Source organism: Ipomoea nil, unplaced genomic scaffold (assembly GCF_001879475.1).
Source record: "Ipomoea nil cultivar Tokyo-kokei standard unplaced genomic scaffold, Asagao_1.1 scaffold0164, whole genome shotgun sequence".
Taxonomy (NCBI): domain Eukaryota; kingdom Viridiplantae; phylum Streptophyta; class Magnoliopsida; order Solanales; family Convolvulaceae; genus Ipomoea; species Ipomoea nil.
The window spans coordinates 1,283,729-1,304,822 of record NW_017616592.1 but is presented as its reverse complement, the minus strand read 5'-3'; the positions used below and the strand labels follow the sequence as shown (position 1 = coordinate 1,304,822).

The following is a 21,094-nucleotide window of genomic DNA, read 5'->3' as shown; positions in this document are numbered from 1 at the left end:
ATATATATATATATATAGACTTCAGTTACAAATACTAAAGGAGGTTTTATCTTAAAAAAAAAAAGTACTTAAAGGAGGTTTTCAATTTGCCAAACTTGGACTGTAACACAAATTCAAAGTGTCGGGTGATAATGAAGTATCAAATAGGAAATGGTACAATCTCGAGATATGATAACTCCTCTATTTTTCTATTGAAATATGTTAAATTGTCCTAATTCCTTGTTAAAGGCCCCGCCGAACTCAAGTAGTTTTTCTCCGATGAAGGGCTTCAAGTTCTCAAATGACTTGTGCCTCTGCGCAGGTATATGTCATACGTATTTCAGATGATATCCTATAGAGATTTTGGCGAAATTTCGTATGCAAATTTTGAGCTCTCTTTCCTCCAATAGTGGTGAAGGTAGGAGAAATATAATAAATTTTATCCTTTTGGATAATCTTCAAATTAAATTTAAATATTTGAATTAAATATGAAAATGTATGTATTGGGACACCATCCAGTCAAAGTTCATGATTTCATCCTATCTTCAAATATATCAAATTATCCAAAATTTTCACAATTATATAATCCACATATATTCCTAATGGGCCAATACCAAGTAAAACCTACCAATAGGTGGACATGGTTCCAAAACTGTTCATAATTATAAATATATGGTTCAAAAATTATGAACATATATTTCTATAATTATGAACATAGAGTTGTGAACATAATTATGAACATATAATTCTGGAATTATGGATATAGAGATTCAATAGTTGTGAATATGAAGTTAAAAAATTATGAATATATAGCTTTGTAATTATGAACATATAGTTCAGTAATTATGCATAGAGTTATGTAACTGTGAATATAGAGTTCAATAATTAAGAATATGAAGTTCAAAATTATGAATATATACCTTTATAATTATGAACATATAGTTCAATAATTATGAACGTAGAACCGTGCAAGGTGAACACGGTTACACAACATAACGATCCAACTCAATTAAATATTTCATCAATTTAGATCAAATAATCCAACACTCAGTTACTCTTAATCAGGTAATTAGACCAATTAATTATTTATTAGGTCATTTAATAATCAACCCAATTAAATAAGTAATTAATTTAAACATTTAATTATCAACCATATATAGCCAAATAGCGCAAATACCAATAGTTAATAACTATTGTATGGACCGTAATTTGCCCACAAATACCTACCCATTTATCCTGATTAAATTTCGATGCTTACAAATATCTTTCATTATGTTATTACTAGTTCATATTACCATTGCATAAGTGATGGATATATTATGAACGGAGCAAATTGACCCGAAAAAGCAGATTTGGGGCACCTCGACCCAAGACACCTCGGCCCAAGGCACCTCGTCCGTGGTAACCTCAGCCCGAGGAGCTCGGGCCATAATGAGCTCGGTCATGTCGAGCTCGGCCGCATGCTGGACCCGGTCCCGGGCTGGAACGCGGTCAACTCGGAGATTCAACCATCCCCCGATTTAGGGGTGCGGTTGGGGGTTTGTTTGATATAAAACTCCCCACCTTGTCTCATTAAGACATGTTCAATCTACATTATCTACTTTGTCCTAAAATCATCGTTGTAATACCGAATTTGTCGTTATTTAATACGATATACGACCCTTGCGGTCTTAGGACATCGTTTTATTTATCTATTTCCTATATACGTTCTTTATTGGGTTTAGTGATTCAGGTCCACCCCGGATAATTAAATCCATCAGACATCAGTAAGAAAAATGATACACTTAATTACCATAGGTCTTACCCCTAGTACAGTTTAGTTTTAACTTCACTTGTTCGCATACACCGAAATCCTTAAATGGGTGTGGCACACAAAAGGGACAATGTGTTAGGTGCTAGGATATGATTTTGTAATTTTTATTAGTAACATGATTCCCATTATATATTGTTTCCAATGTGTTATGTGCGGTAGAAACAACAAGAAGCTGAAGGGGGTACAGAATTCACAGCCAACACCCCCCAAGCATAGGTCGGAGGTTTGGTTTGTAACAGTGCAACATTTTCAACTACAAACATAAAATGACAACAAAATTCCAGACTTATCAATTGTAGTACGTAGTGTACAGTTCCCATAAACTAAGGTATAAAAATCTCCATGTTTTTTTCGATGAATTATATTTAATTTTTTGTGGCTATGGGAAATGAACCATTGGACATAGTTTCCCGTTTTCAGTTTCCACTAGCAGAAAGGAATTGAAATCTGTGAAAGTTAAGGGGATTATTATTATTATTATTATTATTATTATTATTATTATTATTATTATTATTATTATTATTACTAGTAGTTCCACCCGTGCCATGCACGGCAATATATTTCAACCATATAATATATATTATTGTATAATAAAAAAACACTGCCTCAAACCAATTCAAATGTATTAAACATTATTGAATACTTCTTTATATACGACGTTTGTAGTCGTATTTTTCGATTGTACATTTTCGTCATAAATAAGAATTTTTAATCCCTTAGGATTACTAACTCTTGACAATGCTACATACATTTGACCACGATTAAAAACCGGCCTCTTCAAAAACAAACCCACGTTGGACAGTGTTTGGCCCTGACTTTTATTTATTGTCATTGCATATGACAACATTAGCGGAAATTGCTTTCTTTGGAATTTAAACGGCAATCTTGGATCAGAAGGTGTTAATGACATCCTTGGAATTAAGACCTTTGTACCAGCACTTGATCCAGACAGTATTTGAGCTTCTAAAACATGATCCGCCAACTTTGAAATAATCATCCTTGTACCATTGCACAATCCCAATGAGTGATCAATATTTCTTAAGAGCATAACTGGGGAGCCAACTTTTAGAGTCAATGAGTGATTTGGAACTCCAGAACATCGTAAGCCATTTAAAAATTCCGGGGTGTGCAGATCAGCAAGCATGTCAACATTAGAATCAGATTTGCATACCGAATCACAACTGAGATACGTCCTTCCTTCAGCGTTGTTATAGTCATTCATGTATTCGTTGACTGTATCTACAACATCCAAAGTTGGCGCAAGTATCGCACGATCTTTTAGATATTCATGATCTCTGTGGCCACTTCGAAACATAGGGAATGTGCTATCAACAATTGTAGCAATAGGATCCTCTCCACAGTTGAGCAAAAATTGTTCCGAAATATTTATCTCAGATTCTCCATCCATTGAATCACCAATTGTTCCATCACCTATATTAGCAATCCACTTTGCAAAATCCGCAATCTCTTGAACTTCACTATCTGATTTCAAAGCCCTAAGCCGTAGATTCTTTGTTAACCTAAACACTTTACAGCTTCTCCAAAGATAGGAATAATTTATACTTGCTAGCACAATATCTTGCCTCGTGCCCTTTGGAATGACTGGTAGAATCTGTCTGAGATCTCCACCTAACACCACTGTTTTTCCACCAAAAGTCATATCAAAGCTGTTTGGATTCTTGGCACGCATTATATCTCTCATAGAGCGGTCCAACGCTTCAAAGCAGAATTTATGCATCATTGGTGCCTCATCCCAAATGATCAACTTACATTGCATGATCAAGTGTGCCAAAGGACTGCTTTGGCTGATATTGCAGGTTGAATCTTCGTTAACAGCGATGGGTATTGCGAACCTTGAATGGGCAGTTCTTCCTCCGGGTAATAGAAGAGAAGCTATGCCACTCGATGCAACGTTCAAAACTATCTCACCCTTAGACCTTAGAGCCGAAGATAATGCTCTCCACAAGAATGTTTTTCCCGTTCCACCGTATCCATAAACAAAAAAAAGTCCTCCAAGATTATTCTCAGCATCTTGCAATACGTTGTCATATATTGTTCTTTGCTCTTCAGTTAGTTTCTCCACCAAAGTATCATTCTCTTCCTTCATTACATTAACATCATATGCCAATTCCTCCTGTATCAGCCGATTAGTTGTTCTAGAATGATTAACTAAATCGGGTATTGATAAACATTATTTTTGTTGTTATTTTAAATAATCTTTTTATAGTTAATTTGCAATAATTGATTAATTCTTATCTATTTTTATTTATTATTGCTATAATTAGTTTTTAGTAATATTATTCAATTTTAGGTTGTTTTTATTAAATTTGTCTATTATTTGAATTCTATCAGTTTAATAATTCATTATCCTAATTTAATTATAATATTAATAATTTTAGTAGTACTTGATTAGTAGGAGTTTAATAATAGTAGATTAGTTATATATGGTCTCTATTATTATTATTATTATTATTATTATTATTATTATTATTATTATTATTATTATTATTATTATTATTATTATTATTATTATTATTATTATTATTATTTTCCGTAAGAAGCGAACAAAGAAAGGGCCGGCGATGATTAGAGCGAATCCGACGGAAGAAATGGTCATTTGGCACAACTAGTACCGGAGCAATTCATGGTAGAAGAAGGAGGAACTGATGGGGCCGGAACAGTATAAAAGGAGGCAAAGGTTCATCGTTCTTCATCATCAATCTCCCCGGAACAACTCCGGTCGGTACGGCTGGGTTTGGTCTTCCGGCGGCGATCTCCGACGGCAACGTTGGCATTCTTCGGCAGCAACCAACCATTGGGCGGTGGTGATTTCTGACCGGCGGTGGCATCAGATTGGTTCAACGTTTGGCAGCTCTCATTCTTCCTGGTTTTTGCCTTTGTTTATTCTTTCATTCTCTAATTAGCATTGCAATTCATTTAATTGTTAGTGGCAAAATTACTGTGTTTTGGTTTTGCACTATAATCAATTTTTTATCATTGGCCAGAAGCTGTTTAGGGGTTAATTACTTATTAGTTTAGATAACTTTAATTTGTTAATCTGAAATTCTGGGCACGTACAACATTTCATACTGCCATTTCTTTCCTTCACTTTATTTTCCCTTGTTATTAATCTATTTTGATATTAGTTACTTGGTGAAAGGATGATACTGTATGGTGTTTCTTGTTAACTCTAATATGCTTTGCTAAATCTTGCTTTCTAGGATCATTTTAGTAGTAGCATTCCGTTTCTAATTCCCTTTAAATATTGCTTTTCCTTTTCTTGAGTCAAAATATATTCATTTAATTTGTTTACCATTTGATTGTCAAAGAATTATTAATTTAATTAATTTCAAACGTAATTAAATTGCATTAATATCAATTCTCTGTGGGTTCGACCCTTGCCTTTGCACACTATCACTGCAATGAATCGTGCACTTGCGAGGACATTATATATAAAATTGTCCATCAGGTATGGGCATCCCTTGAAAGTCTTTCAGACTTTTTCCCATAGCTGAAAGCATTATTTCTATCTCCGTAAGTGCAAAATTCTTCTTTTCATCTTCTGATATAATCCAACAGAGAGGTATTGCATCGGCAAGTAAGCTGGATTTAATTCACTAATTCTTTGCAAGAGGCCACTTTTCATCTCCACCATAATGTCCCGTTCTCCAATATTTGTATCAATATCACCGACAATTAATGCTGCCACTTCAGAAACTTGCGGCAAATTGTATGTTCTGGCATCCTTTGATCTCTTCCCAAGCAATTTTATTTTGACCTCAGCAAGTGGATTCATTTGTAACTCAGATTGTGCCATGCTGAATGATTTGACCAAGACATTACATGTATCCAACACTTGTTGAATATCATTAAAAATCTCTACATGGATTCCGTTTTGCTCACCATCTGGCCTAGAAAGAGACAAAAAAATCAATTGAATTATGCACATATAATATGAATGGATGTGCGGTATAATATGCTTGTAAGTATACATATAATTAATTAACAGGTACGTACCTTACAGAATTGATACGATTACTAAGTTCATTATTAGTATCATATATATACAACTGGGCAAAATGGGGTTTTTTCCCGTCGACCGGCAAGAGACTACCAATGTAGTGAAAGTTTTGGCCATTTATCCTGAAAATTGGTGGACCACCGTTCTTGTTCACGCTTCTATCTATTTTACCACCCATGGACGTGAAGCAAAATATATTATTGTATGTTCTAATGTTTTGCAGGAATTGCTTGCTTTTTTCTCCTTCTCCAAAAAACAGATTGTAAATTGCATCTGGTGGCCTCAGGTTTGGTGGCAATTTAATCTTACCGTTGTTGCAACACATTGAATATCTTGGGGTGCCATGAATAACTGTTTTGTTTATCCTTTCTTCGTGCCAAAACAGCGCTCCACAATGTTGACACTTGTTATTTGCATCACCAAGATTTTTGTATTCAACTACATTGATAATTAAATATAATTTAGGTCAATTATATAAGATGACCTTAAACATTTCATATTATGCATACACGTATTGAACTGATTATTATCAAAAAGGTGAATGCGATTGGTTTCTACACTAAACATAATAACGTACACATAAAATAATTTTGAATTTACGTAAGATTCTAAATAATAAAGGAATTACCATTTGGAATATGTTGTATAGGTTGTTGCGGAATTTCGACCAATCCTACGATACAGTAATACATTTGATTTAAACAACTAAATACATAAACTTGAACATTTTTTTTGTAAAGTAACTTCGCAAATGTTAGTGAATGTTGAACTTACCACAAGTGTCTTCCATTTGTTCTAAAATGCGATTAGTATTGCAAACTTCTTCAAAATCTTGAAACAAATCGCGGTTGACCACATTATCTTGGCTATGGTCTTTACCCTCATTCATGCATGGACTCTTGTTGCATTGTCTGGTAGCGACTTTATTTTAAGTAGAAAAAAAAAAGTTCAATAAATAAAAATAACTACTTAAGCAAACTTAAAAATAGATCTAACAATACTTACGGTTTGATATATTTTGTAGAGGTGATCGTGTGCTGTTCGACATAGTTATTGTACCCTCTGCAACAAATGAAAATTTTTTGTGTTTGTCATTGATGATATCCGAGTTCTGATATGAAATAAATAATATTAAGTATATGCCTTAATATAACTAACCGGGAAGTGTAGAGCTTGTTGTACAGGATAAATAGGGAGTTCTGCCGCCTAATACAAAATGTCTGGAGTTACTTTTCCTTGTCGTATATTCCATGAGGCATGTACTCATATTTATATTTATACTCTTTGGATTCACTGCAGGTTTCCAAAAATGTTAAAAAAAAATAAAAAATTCTAAACAGTGTATTAGACCTAAGTAAATGCCAAATGGTATTACATTTGAAAAGACATGAGCGTTTACCTGTTGTTAGACCACTTTTTGGTGTATCACTTGAAGTACCCACTTGTAGTGGTGTGCATTCCGTATGTAACTTTGAGCTATTTTTTTTCAAAATAGCGTTATGAGTACTTGTAACCGGAGAATTTTCAACATTTTCTGCAATTAAAAGGTGCAAATATTCATAGATAAGTACCTTTACTTTTAAACATAACGATATGATTATCAAAATAATTCCAAATAAAATACATTTGTAATATACTAATTTCTGAAAATTGAGCTACGTAAGTTATATATTGTGAAAGTGACTTTTTATTCTACCTAGTGTACATAATTGTATATAATGTACCATAAGTCTAAAAAATTATAACTTAAGTGATTGAAATAAATTACATTTAAATATACTTTGAGTATATTAAAAATGTAGATGATGGACCAATTGTTCACACAATATTGTGGACCATTATCCACAACCTAGATTTGACCAATAATTCTATAATTAAAAAATCAAAGCAAAATTTACCTACTAATTATACCCAATATAATGTTAGAATACTGTCATTTGCATTTAGGGGTCTTCTAGATGGATCTGCCATTTGTTGATCCATTCTCTTCCACACTCTCGTACAGCTAGCATCCTCTCACATCTACCTAACCTTATCTCTCTATCTGTTCAGACAAAAAACCCCATCTCCGACAGTAGAACTCGTCATCTGCCATTACAGTGTTGAGATCTTCTTTAATTCGTAGAAGATCTCAACCCCTAAACCGATTGCAGTAAGATCCGATTAGGGTTCATTTGTGAAAACCACACTGAGATCGGTTTAGTTGTTGTTCGAGGATCTGAACTATTAATCTCCGATCTTGGTTTTTAGAATCGGATCGGCATTTTTAAGGTTCTAACGTCAAGCTTCGTATCTCAATCTTCAATTACTATCCTATTCGACTACATCAGATGTAAGGTAAGCAAGTCTTATACCCTATCGTAGTTTGTATTTGCTTATAAATTAAGTCTTACCGTCTAATTGTAGATCAAATTTAATATTTTTTTTGTTTCCTAATTCTAGATCAAGCAGATCAGAAAATGGGTCCGTACGGTGTTCATGACTTAGATGCAGATTAAAGGACTGAAATGCAAGATAAGTTTAAGAGTACAAATTTGTTTGTCTAAATTCTTATCTTAGAATATTTAACATATTCTAGATCTTTAATTTGTTTTTGTATTATTGTCTATATACCTAACATCAGACATTATTGGCTTCTTAGTATTCCTAGGATATTATACACTAACCAAATGATACCTAATTTAATTGCAGAGGTGTAGTTGTTAGATCTATATGTACACATTCAAAGGTGGGAAGGTAAGCAGGCATCAACAGAGTTCAATAGGTGTAAATTTGTGCAATGAACAAAAAATTCTTAGGTAAAGTATAAATTTTCAGTTTCAAGCAGTGTTTATGGTACCTTGATTGTCGAATGTTTGCTTTCTTTTGCTTCCTATTATTGTAGAAGCAACTATTTTCCTCATATCTGAGCTGTTATTGTTTATGTTCCTGTGTTTTGTTGTGATTTTATTTGTATTAGAAATAGTTGTATTCAAATAGGTTAAGCTTTTATTGGGTTTTTAGCATTTAAGAGTGCAGTGTAATAGTAATGATGAAAAGCAATGATATGACTCTTCATTTTTTATTGGAAAACAACAAAGCCAATTAGTTTTTATGATATTGAATACACATGTTCCCACTTTCTTTTAATTATTTAGTTTATGATGTACAGAGTTTTGTTTTCTGATGACTGGTTAAGTATGCTGTACATTATCTATGCTATAAATTATTATCTAGTCTGTAGGCAGATTTTGTGTTTACACTTATTTTTTGTCTTTTCAATGTTCCAGGTTATCCTAATAACTTCATCATTTTAGTTGTGGTTTTGGAATAGATATTGTGACTAACATTTTTTCTAAGCTTTGGCAAATGATGAAGTTACAGTTCTGATGCCCTAACTGTAAGCAGCATCTTAGTAAACAGCATCTTACATGTCTATTTCCCTTTTTGGTTGATAAGCCTTAATTATTATTCATATAAATAGTTTTTGCGTTTTTAATATTTAGTACATCCAATTTATCTTTCAAAGGTTATCTGATATGTACTGTGATGTCCAAGTTGTTAGGCCTAAAATGTCAAAGTTTATCTCATATGTACTGTGATGATCCAGTTCCAAAGCAGTCTGACTTTGTAATGCTAAAAAGAGCAGTTTTACTACTCATTGTAAAATTTCAATGTGTAACAGTTTTAAATTATATTTACTTCAATGGATTGCAGTTTACCAAATGTTTTTACTCATTTATCCTAAATATATTCTATTTAGTATACTTTGAATAGAATAAAACTGAATAGAAAGAATATACTGTTCATATTCTATCTAAACTAATTAAGAATGTAAATGAAATTGTAACTAATTAAAGGTTGTTTTGATTGGTGGTTTAGGATTTAATTGAGTTATTTATACACTTTTCTTCTTTAGAAATTTGACCAATGTAATAGTTATGTTAAAAAAAAAACACAAATAGACATTACTTTGAATTGTTTATTTTGTATTCACATTTTATCACAATTAGTCTGAATTGTACTGTTATGAGTCCTATGTACTGTTATGTAGTGTTAACATTAGGTGTGATATGTACTTTTCCTCATGTCAACAGTGTTAGTCCCAGATTGTGTACTTTGGTCTCAGATAGACATGATCATACATCTTGTAATTTGAAAACAACAGTTTTATTTTGTAATGAGGAAGTTACCTGCAGTGTTACTCCTCTATTTCAAATTTACCTATGTATGAGTTTTTAATTGACATTTCTAGGCTTGATTTGGGTTCGGTATACATTTGACTTCTTAAAATGTAATTTCATTTGAAACTGACCAAGTGAATTTATGCTGAGTTTTTTTTTTTTTTTTTACTCTTTAAATAATGTTTATTTAAAGATATACGAATGATAAGTGTATTGTGTTTGTTCTTTGTTTTTTGATGCATAAAAACAACAAAAATATACAGAAACTTAATAAATAAAGTCAAAAGTGTGAGCAGTTTCTTTTATTTAAAACTTAATTTCAAACTGCTTAAACTTAAAAGTGTGAGCAGTTTCTTTTTCATTATAGTTTGCTAATGATGATATTTAGAGTGTGTGAGTTAATTATTTTAACAGAGTACGATGTTTCCAATGTAAATAACTTTTTTTTTTTTTTTGGTCGAGAAAAAACCATTATTTTAATTACCAATGTTTGTCTGTATAAATAACCATTTTGATTGTATATATCTTTTTTTGTTGTATCATACTGATCAAAGACTAAGTTGTACAGTTTTTGGATGATAGTTTGCTAATGCTCTACATTTAAAGTGTGTGAGTTGTAAAGTACCAGAACAGTCTGTTACCATTGTAAATAATAAGTTTGATTACATTTGATAGAGTCCAATTAAGAATTCAGACTTAATAATTGATAGAGTACAGTTTTCAAAATAGCAGATTGCTACAAATTAGTAATTGAAAACCCTTGTGTGTTACACTGGTTGAATGTGTTTGCTTCCTTAACTACCATATTCTTGTGCTTGATTCCTTGTGTTTGATTCCTTGTGGTTGCTTCCCTGTGGTTGCTTCTTTCTTGTCCTGCATTCAGATTCATACATCTAACAGTATATGTAATAAACATAGTGTAATGAATGTTTACAAAAAATCATAGGTAAAAAACAAAGGTAAATAGTCTAATCATAGATCTCAATAACATGAAATTGTTCAGGACAAACACAGTCCAATTTAACATGGCAAATGATCATTTTAAAAATATTAAAAAAAAAACCACAATAATGTGGTAATAGTTTGTAGTATCCCAGAACAGCTCAGATTTTTTCTTGTTTAACCACCACAGTTTTTCCCTTCCTGCTAGAGGATGAAAACTGGTCCATAAGCGATCGCTTCACACCATCTGCCTCTGAATGATCATTGTCTAGGCTTTGAGACTGATGTAGATTTAATGGACTGTTGACCTCATTGTCTCCATTTGAAGCTTCCTGCATATTAAAATAAAGTTTAGTCTAAAACCTGTCAACCATAAGATTAAAACTGTACAACTTTATTTGACTTTATAAAATAATCAAAACCTGTTCCGAGTCCTCCTCTTCCTCCTCGTCCTCATCTAACATTTTTGATATCAAGTCCTTGTCTTGGTCTTCAATCAGTTTAGAACAGTATGCTGACACTAAGGCTTCATCCCTTAGAACTTTCATAACAGTGTAGGCTGAATTAGCTCCCTTCATGAACTCCATTTTTAATGATATCCTAAATACCATTCTCATACCCACTAATGTTTCCAATTCTCAGCCCGAGGAGCTCGGGCCATAATGAGCTCGGTCATGTCGAGCTCGGCCGCATGCTGGACCCGGTCCCGGGCTGGAACGCGGTCAACTCGGAGATTCAACCACCCCCCGATTTAGGGGTGCGGTTGGGGGTTTGTTTGATATAAAACTCCCCACCTTGTCTCATTAAGACATGTTCAATCTACATTATCTACTTTGTCCTAAAATCATCGTTGTAATACCGAATTTGTCGTTATTTAATACGATATACGACCCCTGCGGTCTTAGGACATCGTTTTATTTATCTATTTCCTATATACGTTCTTTATTGGGTTTAGTGATTCAGGTCCACCCCGGATAATTAAATCCATCAGACATCAGTAAGAAAAATGATACACTTAATTACCATAGGTCTTACCCCTAGTACAGTTTAGTTTTAACTTCACTTGTTCGCATACACCGAAATCCTTAAATGGGTGTGGCACACAAAAGGGACAATGTGTTAGGTGCTAGGATATGATTTTGTAATTTTTATTAGTAACATGATTCCCATTATATATTGTTTCCAATGTGTTATGTGCGGTAGAAACAACAAGAAGCTGAAGGGGGTACAGAATTCACAGCCAACACCCCCCAAGCATAGGTCGGAGGTTTGGTTTGTAACAGTGCAACATTTTCAACTACAAACATAAAATGACAACAAAATTCCAGACTTATCAATTGTAGTACGTAGTGTACAGTTCCCATAAACTAAGGTATAAAAATCTCCATGTTTTTTTCGATGAATTATATTTAATTTTTTGTGGCTATGGGAAATGAACCATTGGACATAGTTTCCCGTTTCCAGTTTCCACTAGCAGAAAGGAATTGAAATCTGTGAAAGTTAAGGGGATTATTATTATTATTATTATTATTATTATTATTATTATTATTATTATTATTATTATTGTTATTGTTATTGTTATTGTTATTGTTACTGTTACTGTTACTGTTACTGTTACTGTTATTGTTATTAGTTTTTTTAACTACTTCTATAAACGGTAGAAACAAAATATCAAAAGTAATAATAATAAAAAATTGACTTGTCTCCTCTCTCCTAAAGGAAAGAGCTGCAACAGTTGGCTGTCTCTATAGAAAAATGAAATGGAAAAAGAAAAATACAAAGTGGTTTAGGTTGCGGGATGCAGAGGGAATAATGAATCATTACTAAAATGGTTTTGATTAATATTGAAAAAGGTGAGGGAAACTATGCAGTGATGAAGGAGGAAGAAGATTGATGATGATGATACAACAGAACAACAGTTTACAAGCTACAATATACAAAAGAAGAAGAAACGGGGAAGGAACAAAAGGCTAACAGAGTTGGTTATAAAGCAGTTATAAATCAAAAATGACAAATGGACAAGTTTGAAACGCTAGATGGTGATTTGGACATTGACTTTGACGTGAAGCTGCTATCCGTTGACACCCCTGCAAGCTGGCCGGAGTGTACATGCAACGTAGACTCAACTTGGAAATGAAGTTGTAGAAGGTATTTGGAGTATGAGTTTTTGTGAACACATCAGCTAGCTGGTTAATGGTAGCAACGCGCAGCAGTTTTAGGACTAGTTTTTGTAGCTTCTGCCTCACTAGGTGGAAATCAATCTCAAAATGTGCTTCGTCCTCTCATGGAAAACTGGGTTCTTAACTATTGCAATAGCGGATTTATTGTCACAATATGACATGGTCGGGGAATCCACAACTATCCCCAAGTTTTGCAGCATGTAGATTAGTCATTGCACTTCACATGTTGTTGTTGCAAGGGCCCCTGTATTCAGCCTCAAAGCAACTCCTAGAGATGGTGACTTGCTTCTTTGACTTCCAAGAAATCAAAGTGGTGTCAAGGAACATACAAAAATCTGTGACAGATTGCATAGTATCTGGACATGCAGCCCAGTCAGAATAAGTGAAGCCTTTGAGCTGCAATGAAGACGTTGCTGAGAAGAAAAGACCCTGTCCCGAGCTGTTTTAATATACCTTAAGACCCTGTGAGCTGCCTGCATGTGTATATTAGTAGGGTAGTCTAGGAATTGAGACAACTGTTAAGCAGCATAGCTAATGTTTGGTCTTGTAATAACAAGTCTCCTGTATTGAGTAGGATCCTCAAGCTTGTTACCAGTAGTTCTGCTGAGCTTAATTGATGTGACTATGGGTGTTTTGGCTGGTTTGCAATGTAAAAAAATTGCCTCTTCAAGCAATTCCAAAGTATATTTCTTTTGTGTCATACAAATGCCTTTGCTATTTCTGGCAACCTCTAACCCTAGAAAAAACTTCAAAGGACCTAAGTCCTTGATGTGGAAAACAACATCCAAATGCTCCTTAATCTGTTGCACCTCACTTAGATTAGGACTTGCAATTACCACATCATCAACATAGACAGTAGGGTCACAAAATCATCACCTTTGCCCCTGGTAAATAAGGAAGAATCAAAGACAGCTTGTTTAAATCCTATGCTCAACAATTCATGGGTTAATTTGACATTCCATTGTCTACTAGCTTGCTTCAATCCATATAGTGACTTCACCAACTTGCACACCTGACCAGGTTTGGGAGAGGTAAAACCAGGAGGTAATGTCATATAGGCCTCTTCATTCAATTCCCCATGTAGAAATGCATTATTCACATGTAATTGATGGAGTGTCCACCCTTTGATTGCAGCAACAACCAACAACACTCTAATTATTGTTATCTTTGCAACAAGATTGAATGTATCAAGTAATCTAATCCAAGTGTTTGTGATACACCTGATAAACATTATTTTTGTTGTTTTTTTAAATAATTTTTTATAGTTAAGTTGCAAATAATTGATTAATTCTTATCTATTTTTATTTATTATTTATATAATTAGTTTTTAGTAATATTATTCAATTTTAGGTTGTTTTTATTAAATTTGTCTATTTTTGAATTATTTGAATTCTGCCAGTCCAATAATTCTTTGATCCTAATTTAAAATAATAATATTAATTTTAGTAGTACATGATCAGCAGGAGTTTAATAAATGTAGATTAGTTATATTTGGTCTCTAATAAGATTATTATTATTATTATTATTATTATTATTATTATTATTATTATTATTATTATTATTATTGTTGTTTTCCTCCTAGTCAATCGTAAGAAGCGAACGAAGAGAGGGTCAGCGATGATCGCGAATCAGAGCCGGAAGAAATGGTCAGTTTGCGAAGTTAGTACGAAGGTTGGAGAAATCTATGGCGGAAGAAGGAGAAATTGATGAGGCGGAGCAGTATAAAAAGAGAACAATCAAATGGAGATAATCATCAATCATCCCCGGACCAATTCCGGTTGGAGGTCGGCGGTGGAGATCTCCAGGCAGCAGCTTGGGGGTTTGGCAGCAAAGAATTTTGGGCGGTGGTTGGAGAGCTAACAGTTTTAAGCAGCAAAGAATTGTAAAGCAATCTTCTTGGTTGGCAGCAAAATTATTACGGCAATTGTTTTTATGCTCTTCACTTATCACTTATTCATTATTGTTAATTGCATATTAATTAGTGCATTGCTTTTATTCTCTCCACTCATTCATTGTTGTTAATTGCAGTTTTAATTAGTGTTTATATTCATTCTAATTAGATTATTTTTATTGTCAATTCTGGTTCCTAATCTCTTTATTTACTTGTTATTTTGTTTCAAGGTTATTCAATTATTTTTCCCTTTTACTTGCAGTTTCATTTGGTTAAATACATTTTGATTTGTAATTAGCTGTGAACATTTAAAATTGTCTAGTTAGTTTATTTTCAAGTTTATTAAATTGCATTATTTAAAATTGTCTAGTTAGTTTATTTTCAAGTTTATTAAATTGCATTTTATCAATTCCTCTTGGGTTCGACCCTTGCTATTGCACCCTATTACTACAGTGATTCGTGCACTTGCGAGGACTATATTAAAATTGTCCATCAACACCCTTAATTGTAATTACGTAGCTTAATTAGGAAGAATTAATTATATTTCTAGAATTAGTAAGATAATTAGGATGATACAACTTAATTAGTGGGAGAGTTAATATTGTGCATAATAAATTAGCATAGGGAAATTATGCATGTATATTATAATATATCATTACCTTGTATAGTTAGTATAGTTTTGGTAGGGAGTAAATGCTAGCTAAGGTCCTCGAGTTTGGTGGTTTTGCCACCTTTAGTCCTAAACTTTCAAATCGACTATCCGTGGTCCTTCGAGTTTCGAATTCGACATACCGTAGTCCTTCCATTAACATATGCCGCCTATGCCGTGAAAAGTAAGGGCAAAACAATCTTTTTTATTTCAACCCCAACCAAAACAATTCATTTCCCTAAAAAAAATTAAAATTAGCCCTAATCTCCTCCCATCAAACTTCTTCTCCAATAATTCCCAATTACGCAAACACAGTTCTTTGGCAAGCCAAAACCGCAATTTCAATCCGAAGATTTCACAATTGTGGATTCGTTCCTGGCAAAGAAAGCTCTATAGTCCTACAATTTTTTAGGGAAATGATTTGTTTTGGCTGGGGTTAAAATAAAAGGACCGTTTTGCCCATACTTTTCATGGCATAGATGGCAACAATTAACGGAAGGACTACGGCAGGTCGAATTCGAAACTCAGAGGACCACGGATGGTCGATTTGAAAGTTTAGGACTAAAGGTGGCCAAACGACCAAACTCGGAGGACCTTGGCTGGCATTTACTCTTTTGGTAGGTTAATTATTATAGGTATTACTAACTTAGTATAAATAGGTCCATTGTATATGAAGATGGAGAAGCAGAGAAATATATTGTTACTGTGGTCCTTTAGCTATTCTTTTTGGAGCCCTCACACGCTTGAAGTGTGAAATTGGAGTTTTTCGTGACTCGAATACGATTGGGAGTCAGATGCTTGCTCGAAATGTTTATTCAGTTGCGTACTAAATTTCAGTACGTAACAGTTTGAGTTAACCTTTGGCCACAAGCTTGGCATTGTGCCTTTCAATGGTTCCATCAGCTTTAAGCTTGGTCTTGTAAACCCACTTGCAGCCTATTGGCTCCTTGGTGGGGGAAGATAAGTGATTATCCATGTATTATTGGTCTGCAAAACACTAATTTCTGCTTGTATCCTTGTGACAAATTGTCATAAGATAAGAACTTAGAAATATCATGTGGAGATGTTTTCCCAGGAGTAACACTCTGGCATGCATAGTGATTGAGATAAGTAGGTGTGGTTCTTATCCATGTAGATCTCCTTGGTTGTGGTGGTGGTGATAATTATGTACCAACAGGCTCATTAATCGGACTTGGAGCCACTGGTTGAACTCAATATGAAACATGCTCACCAGTTGGCAGGTTGCTCAACCTGTGGATTTTAAAATGGCCGGGAATATGTTTTCATAAAATGAAACTTCCCTAGACACAAAAACATCTCTTGTCTGACCATCAAATAACTTGTATCACTTCACACCATTAGCAAACCCCAGAAAGATGCATTCCCTAACCCTTGGTGAGAACTTATTCCTCTAGCAACTAGAACAACAGCAAAAGTCAGACAACTGAACACTCTAAGGTGTTGATATTGTGGCATTTTATCAAAAATAATTTGATATGGAATTTGATTATTTAAGGCTACTGATGGGAGCCTATTTATTATATAAATAGCATGGAGAATGCAATCTCCCCAAAATTCCTTACGTAGGTTAGCTTGGACCCCCAGGACCATTGCCATAGACAAAATGTGGCCATGTTTTCTCTCAACAATGTTGTTTGTTGAGGGGTGTAGGCACATGATGTTTGATGAATGATTACCTTCTTTTGATAGAATTCCTCCATGAAGAATTCTTTTCCATTATCAGATCTCACACCCTACACTTTGACATTTCTCCCAAACTGTGTACGGACAAGTGCATAGAAGCCCTGCACAAGCTGCTTAACTTCACTCTTTCTTCTTATAAGGTAAACCCAAGTAGCTCTATGTTGGTCCCAAAAGAGGTGTGGTAAAAGTCTAGAGGGGGGAGGGTGGGGGGGGGGGGGAGGGGGGTGTGTAGACTTTTAAACCATTTTGCCAAATTACAACAATTGCTAAGGCACAGAGAAACCAAAACTCTTAACTAGATTGTTAGAGTATGGTGCACAGCGGAAATAAATAAAGCAAGTGTGTGTAGAGATTGTGTCAAGTATATCTCGTGAGAAGCAAGCAAGAAGCAGTAAGTAAAGAAAACAGTAAAGAACACAAGACAATTATAGTGGTTCGGAGGTGGTGTAATCCTCCTACTCCACTTGCTCTTATCTCCAAGAGCAATTCACTATATCCACCACTACTTGGTTCCTAGATACATTGAATTCCGTGATCTAGTGCTTTGATCACCAAGCCCGCACTAATGACTCCTAGTGGCACCAACACTGCTGCTTCGGATTTCACGACTCCGCGTTGCTTTCCCCCTGACTTCAACACTCCGGTAGAATCGCTCTCCAGATTTCACAACTCCGCGTTACTTTCCCTTCTCCAAGACTTCACAGCTCCGTATGACAATCTTCTTCCTACACTCCCGTAGGGATGTCACTTGTTTGTATAAAACAAGTTTTCTCTTGCTTCCAACTTTTGAGAATCTGTAGATGATCTTCAATGTACTGCAAGTCTCTTGTGATGAAGATTTAACACTCTTAAAAGATTTCTCTTGAACACTCTATATCTGAGTGTTTTTCTCTCACTTGGATATTTTCAAATATAGCTCTTGAGATGGAAAACTCTCTTGATTTTTGTATGCTCTGTTTAGCTCTGTTATTTTTCGTATGTGCTCTTCATCGTGCTTTCCTCTGCTTCAATCTTCATCCTTATATAGCTGGTAATGAGAATTTGCCGGTTGGAAAAAGACGATCTCATTTTTGAATTCTTGTAACTTTTGGCAGACATCTTATCTTATCTTCTGGTAAAGTGTCAAAAGATATTCTAGCCGTCTGTAGAGCTCCAAGTTCATGTAAATGGGTCCCCAAACTTCATCTGGTGTTCTCATGTTTTTGGGAGTATTTGGGTCTCAGTTTCATGTAGAACGACTTCTCTGATCTTTCTCTGTAGTGGTTGTTGTTTCTTTGGGATTTAAATACTTCAAAAAGTATTCTTAAATTTAATCTCATACTAGTTAGACTAGTATTTTCTTTCTGAGAATTCTTACTCAGATTCTCTTAGACTTCAAACTTCTTCCCAATTTGAATTTCTCCTTGCAATTGGCACCCAAGTGCAATTGCTTCCCAATGTCAATTTGATTGACTTTGACTTGTAATTGCTTCCCAATTTGAATTTGGTGTCCAATCTTGAAATTCTTTGATTTTGACTTTGAAACTGCCTCCCAATTTTGCAATTGCATCCCATACTACAACTTGTAAATTGGCTCCCAACTTGAATTGCTTCCCATGTGAAATCAGCTCCCAATTTCAATTGCTTCTAAATTGGCTCCCAAGTGCAATTGCATCTCAACTAACTCCCAATTTCAATATTTCAATTGCTTCTTGAAATTCTTTGACTTTGACTTTGAAACTGGCTCCCAATTTTGCTTCCCACTCCCAACTTGAATTGCTTCCCATGTAAAATCAATTGCTTCCCATGTGAAATCAGCTCCCAATTTCAATTGCTTCTAAATTGGCTCCCAAGTGCAATTGCATCTCGACTTGCACCCAAGTGAAATTGCTTCCCAATTTCCACTTGTAATTGACGCCCAATTTCAATATTTCAATTGCTTCTAAATTGGTTCCCAAGTTCAATTGCATCTCAACTTGCACCCAAGTGAAATTGCTTCCCAATTTCCACTTGTAATTGACACCCAAAGCCAAACTAGCGCCCAACTTCATCTGGATTAATTGAGCCATTGGGTATAATATATCAGGCATCTTCCAACTCGTCTGTACAATCATTTGGTTACATTTCCAATATTCTTTGATGTACTCATTTCTTTCCATAGATGCTTGATCTCCAAGTCAAATTCATGCAAACTTCCAATCTTGATTTTCTTCAACGAAAATTGTTCTAGGAATTCTTTCTGAGTAAGGTATTGACGTGAAGTTCATATCATACATCTTTTTCTTCAATTTGTCATTTTCGCCAGACAAATTCTTGATTTTTGGCTTGATATCTTCTTCCATTTTTCATACATCTTCCTCTTCTATTTTTCTCTTTTGTTTCTTAAATAATAATTTTCCGATCATGGTCTAAGACTCAACTAGACCTAAACAAATAAAATTGGGGGATCTACAAATACAAATTTGGCATATCAAAACTATTACACTTTATTCCTAACACTCTACTATGATCATCCACTAAGGTCAAAAACTATTGGTGACCATAGATGGTTGGAACATGATATGACCCCCAAATATCAGCATGAACAAGATCAAGGCAATTACTTAAAACAGAAAAACTAGGCTAAAAAGGCAGCGTTCCTTGCTTAGCCAAATGGCAACATTCCCAAGATGTGGGCTTATCATTACAAACTTTATTGTCTAAAGTATGGAGAAATTTGATTTTGCCTTCAGAGGCATGACTCAGCCTAGCATGCCAAAAACTACAAGCATTAGCAGTAAGTTTACAGTGAGTAAAAATAGGAAAAACAAGTTGATAGAGTCCCTTCTTCAGCACAGTCATACCAATCATCTTCTCATGGTGTTGATCTTGTATAACACATTGTTGCAATTGGACCCTCTTATAAGCTCACCCAAGGAGATCAAATTATAATGAAATATGGGTACACACAACACATTCTGCAACATCAAATCAGCAAACAATTGGTTAGTTCTAATGTGTCACCTCTACTTGGTGTCCATTAAGTAGATCCATGTGTACTCCCTGCACTCTATTGGAAGTATGAAGCAAATGCACACTACAAACAATGTGGTGTGTAGCACAACTGTCAAGAATCCATTAAGATTCAGAATCAGCCAAGCTAATGCCAGAGTTAGCTACTTTACCTTCCTGTTGAGCATAAGGAATAAAGTTTGTTGCTATAGCATTAGCCTGAGGAGTAGCATTGAGAGGGGTATTGCTGACTCTCTCCTGCTGCATAAACTCCAAAAATCTCTTATAATCCTCTTGAGTAATAGGGGGATTTGTCTTTGAACTGCCAGCCTCTTGGACAGAAGTTTGAACTTGATTAGTTGACCCCATACTTTGTTTCTTAGCTTCCAACAATGAGGATAACTATGATAACCATGTATCCTTTACTACCTGATTTTGTATAAATAAATAAATAAATAAAATAACATGTTCATGCTAGATTGTCCCCTAAAATGTTAGACTAACACTGATTTGTCTTTCTTGCTATGAAATCATAGCAAAAGCTTCTCTAACATCAGGGATAGGTTTCATCAACATGATTTAATGCTTAACATTGATATAATTTTCATTTAGACTAATAAGGAAGGCTGACAACATGTCAATCTCCAAGTGTGCTTTTACTTTCTCAGATAATTTGTTACCACATTCAATACTCGGAGAGCATTCACAACTAGGAATAAGTCTCAAAACAAAAAGTTCATCTCACAACAGCTTTAATTGTGTAAAATACTCATTTATGGAAA

At 34.5% G+C, this 21,094-nt stretch overlaps 1 long non-coding RNA gene across 2 annotated transcripts; it reads left to right on the top strand.

Annotated features, from left to right (window-relative positions):
- The first annotated feature begins 7,785 nt into the window (after positions 1-7,785).
- On the top strand, positions 7,786-13,608 carry LOC109175037. Of its 2 annotated transcripts, none has more exons than XR_002053226.1 (4): positions 7,786-8,150; positions 8,256-8,339; positions 8,505-8,611; positions 12,772-13,608. It is a non-coding gene; the product is annotated as an uncharacterized LOC109175037 (long non-coding RNA). The 2 variants fall into 2 exon arrangements; XR_002053225.1 differs by lacking the exon at positions 12,772-13,608 and adding an exon at positions 9,083-9,198.
- The last annotated feature ends 7,486 nt before the right edge of the window (positions 13,609-21,094 follow it).